At 40.9% G+C, this 6000-nt stretch overlaps 1 protein-coding gene across 4 annotated transcripts in view; it reads left to right on the top strand.

Moving 5' to 3' along the window:
* The first annotated feature begins 1044 nt into the window (after nucleotides 1–1044).
* The window catches only part of THRAP3 (thyroid hormone receptor associated protein 3), a 38144-nt gene continuing 33188 nt past the window's right edge, over nucleotides 1045–6000 (top strand). For 2 of the 4 annotated variants that reach the window (XM_035118058.2, XM_035118055.2), the window contains exon 1: nucleotides 1045–1177. The gene's annotated coding sequence lies outside the window, so the exon portion shown is untranslated. Of the gene's footprint in view, nucleotides 1178–4808; nucleotides 4916–6000 lie in introns of all 4 variants that reach the window. The other 2 variants (XM_060275842.1, XM_060275843.1) reach the window with 2 other exon arrangements.

The raw sequence follows: 6000 nt of genomic DNA, 5'->3' as shown, positions 1-6000 counted from the left end.
ACTGGATGACCTCAGGCCAGTCACTGCCTCTCAGCCTAACCTACTACACAGGGTTGTTGTGAGGATAAAATATGGAGGGAGAAAACCATATACACTACCTTGAGCAACGTGGAGGAAAAGTTGGTATATAAAACTTGAAAGAACGGATGGAGTGAATCTGGCTCACTCAGTCTACCCATGAGGGGACACATTATTTACCCAGGCTCTGTTTTTATTGGGAGGGCAGTTAGATAACGGATGAACACAGCTTAGGCCACAGACGTTAAGTGGGAAGGACTTTGAAATGTATGTATTTTGGGGTGACCTTATTGCCCTTTCTTACCTACTTTAATGCTATTACTTTGAGGCACTAGAGGGTTAGTGTGGTATAGTGCTTATACAGTATCAGACTAGGACCTGGGAGAGACCAAGGTTCAAATCCCCATTAGGCCATGAAGCTCTCTGGATGGCTTTGGGCCTAGCTTACCTCACAGGGTGGTTATAGGGTTAAATGAGGAGGTGAACCCTGTATGCTACATTAGAGCTCCTTTGAGAAAAAGGTGGGATATAAATACAAGGAATCATAATAATAAATCAAATTAAGCAACCCAGCATGATACGGAAAGACTGCCCTCTCATATAAATCCTCCTCTTGGCCCCTCGTAAAATGCCACTTTTTTCCGAGGCCCGCACAGAGACCCTCACTATACTATACAGAAGACAACATCCTGTGCCAACATTTCGAGAGCATATCACCCTAAAGACTGTCTCAACAACATTGGGAGTTGTAGTCCCCCCCTGGCGATACTTCTACCGTATGCCAGCTAGCCTAATTTGGGCTAAAAAAGACTCCACCTCCCATCAGACCTAAGGGTAGCTCCTGTGGACGGAGAGAGCGCGAGCTGGAAAGGGGGAGGAGCTTGCCTTTAGAGAGAGCGCGAGAGTCGGCGGGGCGGAAGGTAGTCGATGACGGGCTCCTGCAAAGGCATACCGGGTCTTGTAGTACATGATGTGAAAGCCGTCCGCCGTTCAAATAGGCCAGGGGAGACGGAAGAACTACATCTCCCAGCGGCTTTACACAGTGCGGTCATGCCTCGTAGTGCTGCGCGCGCAGGACGTCTGGGCCTGCTGCTACTGCTGCGGTAGTGAGCTGTGAGGTAGGCAAAGGCGGACGAGAGAAGAAGGCCGCGTCTGAACGGTGAGGAGGAGGCCGCGGCCTGCGGTTTTTTTTTTCTCCTCCCTTAAGATTGAAAAAGATGGCGAAGGATTATGTTTCTACCTCACACACCCCAGTCAGGGGGTTGCTGAGGTGGAGCTGGGGGGGGATAGCGAGTGGGGGAGGGGTATCGCGTGCCCTGGGAGGAGGTCGGTTCGCGGGTAGGCCAATGGGTAAATGGAGGGGGCCGTTATTTCTGATAGCAGAGCTGAATCGGGGCTTTTTTTTTAAATCGCCCCGAGAACCAGACGGGGTTTTGGCAAATCTACCTAGAAGTATTGGCGGGAGAGGTATCGGGAAGGCGGCCTCTGGCCCTCTCCTCTCCCTTCGCGATTGAATGGATGCCGACATATATTTTTTTAAAGAAGTCTGCATGCAATCGGGTAAGGGGGCCGCCTCCCACGGCACCCAACCCCCCCTTGCGTGCAGTGTTTATTATCTGTCCATCCCATCTTACCCATCGGGATTCTGCTTTTCTTTCTTTAAAAGGGAGCTGTAAATTAATTCACAATTAGATACGAATTAGCTTGTGTCTACATAGTGTGAGAAGTGGGCCTCTAGATCAATGTTTCCCCACCTTTGGTTCTCCAGCTGTTTTGGGCTACAACACCCATCATACCTAGCTAGCAAGACCAGTTGTCGGGGGCGGGGGGGGGGAATTGTAGTCCGGAAACAGCTGGAGACCCAAGGTTGGGAAACACTGATCTAGATCTGTTTAGGGAAGTTTTTAATGTGTGACATTTTAATGTATTTTAATCTTTGTTGGAAGCCACCCAGAGTGGCTGGGGAAACCCAGCCGGATGAGCGGTGTACAAATAAATAATAATACGTAATAATTATAATAATATAGATGATGATGTGATATGGATGCTGATGATGAATTCCTAGCTCTTTGCAGCTGCAGCTCCCACTCCACATGGCCTTGTAGTCCAAGGACACCTGGAGGACTGCAGCTTAGCTACCCCCTGCCAGCAGGGCTTTACAGGACCAAAAAAGAGAAGAGAATGTTGTAGTTAAGTTTGGTTTCAGTAGGGCATGGAAATTAGGGGCTTTCTGTTCTAAAAACTCCCTTGGAGAAGTCACTTGTGCAGACTGTGGAACAGGCTTTGACTCTGCCACACACACATCAGCTGTTAAGTGGTACAGCTGAAGTGTGCTTTCCTTTACCAATGTAATTCTGTACAGTATTAGGAGTGCACTTCAATGATGCTCCTAATTGTGCATTGACAGCTGCATCTCTGCCTTCCTCACACTGTAGGTGTGTAGTAAGTGGGAATGATTTGGGAAAAGTGGCCTAGCAAATGAAATTTTAGACCCTGGTTGGCCTGATTTAGCCTGTGGGCCAGAGGTTCCCCACTCCTGACATAGTTCATAAAGCAATTTATTTACTACTTTTACTTCTGAGAATAGACCTCAAACCATTGGGATCAAATTACATGAAAAGGGTTTTAGGTTAAACATTAGGAAGAGCTTTCTTACAGTGCAAGCTGATAAAAGGCATTCAAACCACAGAGGTCACGTAAATATTGCGTGACAATATTGAGTTAATATGAGCCCCTAAACTGTGGCCCTAATGCATAAGAGAATGCAGTTTTTCTAGAACAAATTTAACACCATCATCAGGTCAGATAAACCACTTTCCAAGGTACCTCCATCTTGTCTGGATTGAATATCAGTCAATAAACCCTTATCCAATTCTTTACCACACCTAGGCACTGATTCAGGGCATGAAAGCCTCACCTGAAATATGAAAAAGAGAAACAGCTGGATGCCTTTTGTGTATTGATGATACCTCAAGATAAATCTCTGCAGACCTCTCCCAGCAGTTTTATGTTAAACAGCATAAGGGGCAGGGAGGGGGATAGAATTGTGTAGAACAGTGGTTCCCAACAGGTGGTCCGGGGACCCCCAGGGGTCCGCGAGCTATGCCAGAGGGGTCCTCAAGATCCTATTAAAATAAAAATATATTAAATATATTTCCTATGATAACAGATTTTTTGTTTTGGCCACTTCCTGCATGAGCAGAGTCTAGCGCAAAACTAGAATTAGATAGAGGCAGTAGTTCTGCTGTATGCCGCAAGGACTACAAGAAACTTGGAGATAAGGCAACCACGTATCGGTGTGAGCAAGCATTTTCTTCCATGTGTTTCATGAAAAACAAATATAGGAATCGGCTCGACATGCGGTCGGATTTCAGAGTGAAAGTTTCAAGTTTGGAACCTAATATTTCAGAAATAATGGACTCAAAGGACAGATTTAACTCATCTCATTAAGAACTGAAAATTAAAACTAACTGTATACTGATGGAGTACTCTGTTGTAACTAAAAAACGTATAAATATAAAATATAAAAAGACTCTTAATTTGGCTCTCACTTTTTAATTTTAGGATTAGGAATTAATGGGGGTCCTTGTCACAATAGCGGCTCGATGAGGGGTCCTCGAGAAAATTTTGTTGGGAACCCCTGGTGTAGAAGATATATTATCCTGATGGTCAATGACATCAAAAACACCTGAGAGGTCCAAGAGAATCAACAGGGTTTTGAACCCTTTGGTTTTCAGAAAATGCCACCCCACAAATTGCTCAAGGCAGTTTCTGTCCTAAAACCTTGCCTGTAGCCTGATTTAAATGGATATGGAGAAACACTTTCATCTAAGCACTTTGCTCAGGACATATTGTCAACCCAGCCTATAATTGTTGACATTTTATAGATTTATGCTAGGTTTCTTTATGACCAGTATTATAATTTCTGAAGTGGAAGTTAGAAACACCCTGCCTCCCCTGTCATATAAGACTAAGACTTATTCCAAGGAGCCCTCCCACTCCACCCTTGCAGATGGATTAATGCCATTGAATGCTTAAAGTTTAACTTGAGCAGATATGTAAAATTTCCAGAAATTTTGAAGCCATGGAGAGGGGGACAGGTTTTTTTGGGGGGTAATGTTTTGTTTGGGGGGGGATGTTTTGCAATAGAATTATCAAGCCTGTTATATTAAACGTTCAGTTCATTAAAATAATTACAAGTTGAATTTATTAAAGTTTTTTTTTACAAATGGGGCTACAAGCTACTAAACTAGCACTTTCTAAATTATTACTATCAGTTCCTCTTTATCTTAAAAGTTTATTTCCAATTAATGTAGTAGTTGAAATGAGATATTTAAATAGGAAAAAGAATAAAATAATGTGAATCATTATATTCAAATAAATTCAGTTATCTGATAGTCGGAGATTTAATCTTAAATCCCTTGTGATGGTCAGATCATGTTTATATAGATGTGAAGGCCCAAAAAATGAAATGTTTTCTTTTAGAATGAAGAACAAAATGTTTTAAGACACAATGTTCATAAATTTAGTTTCCCAAAATGATTTCTAAAGCTCTGTTAACAGGAAGACTTTTATGTAAGGCTTTGTACAGTATCAAATCATTACAATTCCTATACACAGAGGACAAGCAGGTCCTGAGCTGTACACAGAGTAAAATTCTAAAAAGCAAGAGTAAGATACACTTTTGCCTCTTGGGAGGCACTGTCATTGTTAAAAGAGAATAAAGGATTCAATGCATTATTTACTTGTAGCTTTCTTGTTGTTGGATATGTTTCTGTCCTCTTGACCAGGCTTCAAAGGACTGCGAGCAGGAAAAAGTACAGAGCAACATAATTTTTGTTACCATCCAACTCAGACTGCTGCAAATCAATTGGATCAAAGTTTCAAAGGGATAAATGTAAGTGGCACTGCTTCTGCATTTGACTAAATTACAAAACAAGCAGCATTCTTAGGGTTTGGTATTTGAAAGGTACCTTCAAAAGCATAGCTGCCAAGTTTTCCCTTTTCTCGCGAGGAAGCCTATTCAGCATAAGGGAATTTCCCTTAAAAAAAGGGAGAACTTGGCAGCTATGTTCAAAAGTTACAGAGAGCAGAATTATATTTTATGTATTTTGTCAAGTAATACAGTCTGGGATTCTGCACATCCCTCCTGCAGCACGGTGGCCAGATCTTTCCAGCTTGTTTCAATCTGGGCATACCTTCAGTTTTAAAGAGGTCCATGATAAATACAGTAGGTACAAAAGTGACTCTCTGAGGATACTATGTAGCTGAGTTATGAAAGATTATGATCCTTCAAGTGTGAATTATTAAAACTTTTATTAAACTGATATCCTATATTAAATTCAGAACAAAGAAGCAGGCCAGTTTTAATTTATTAAGAAATGCAATTCTCAGCCAATTTTTTACTTATGCAAGGTGCCCTTAAATCATGTGCTGGTGATAATAGAAGGGATACTTTTTTAAAAAAAGATTTTATTTGCATTTCAAATCATTACAAATTAAATCAATACAAACAAGGATAGAAGAAGAAAGAATTAAGAAAACAATTATAAATTATAAGCAATTATAAATCAAAAAATCATATAAAATGGTAAATCATATACATTTAACATATTGTAAATAAATAAAGGTAAACTCAAACAAATTATTGTCCAACAGAAGCAAACTACAATTAAGAAGCATAGACAAGTGCAAGAAGAACATAGATGGAAAAAATAAGATAAGAAGGTATACATATAAGATAAGAAGGATACATATTTTTTTAAAGTCACCATCATCACAGTTTGTATTTGCCCATTACACAAAAACTATTTTAGTACTAGTTCTGGCTCATTTAAAAAAATAGCTTAGTTAAACAATAGTTGTGATTAAAGGTAGCTTTTAAAAAAATGTCTTCAAGGCTGTCTAGAATTCCCCACCCCCCACACCTTTCTGGATGGAAGAGACCATGATGAAATCTTTTTTAAAAGGATTTGTAAACCA

The sequence above is a fragment of the Zootoca vivipara genome, chromosome 6 (genome assembly GCF_963506605.1).
Source record: "Zootoca vivipara chromosome 6, rZooViv1.1, whole genome shotgun sequence".
In the NCBI taxonomy this organism is placed as follows: domain Eukaryota; kingdom Metazoa; phylum Chordata; class Lepidosauria; order Squamata; family Lacertidae; genus Zootoca; species Zootoca vivipara.
Note: the sequence above shows the minus strand (reverse complement) of the source record. Positions and strands in the feature narration are given on the sequence as shown.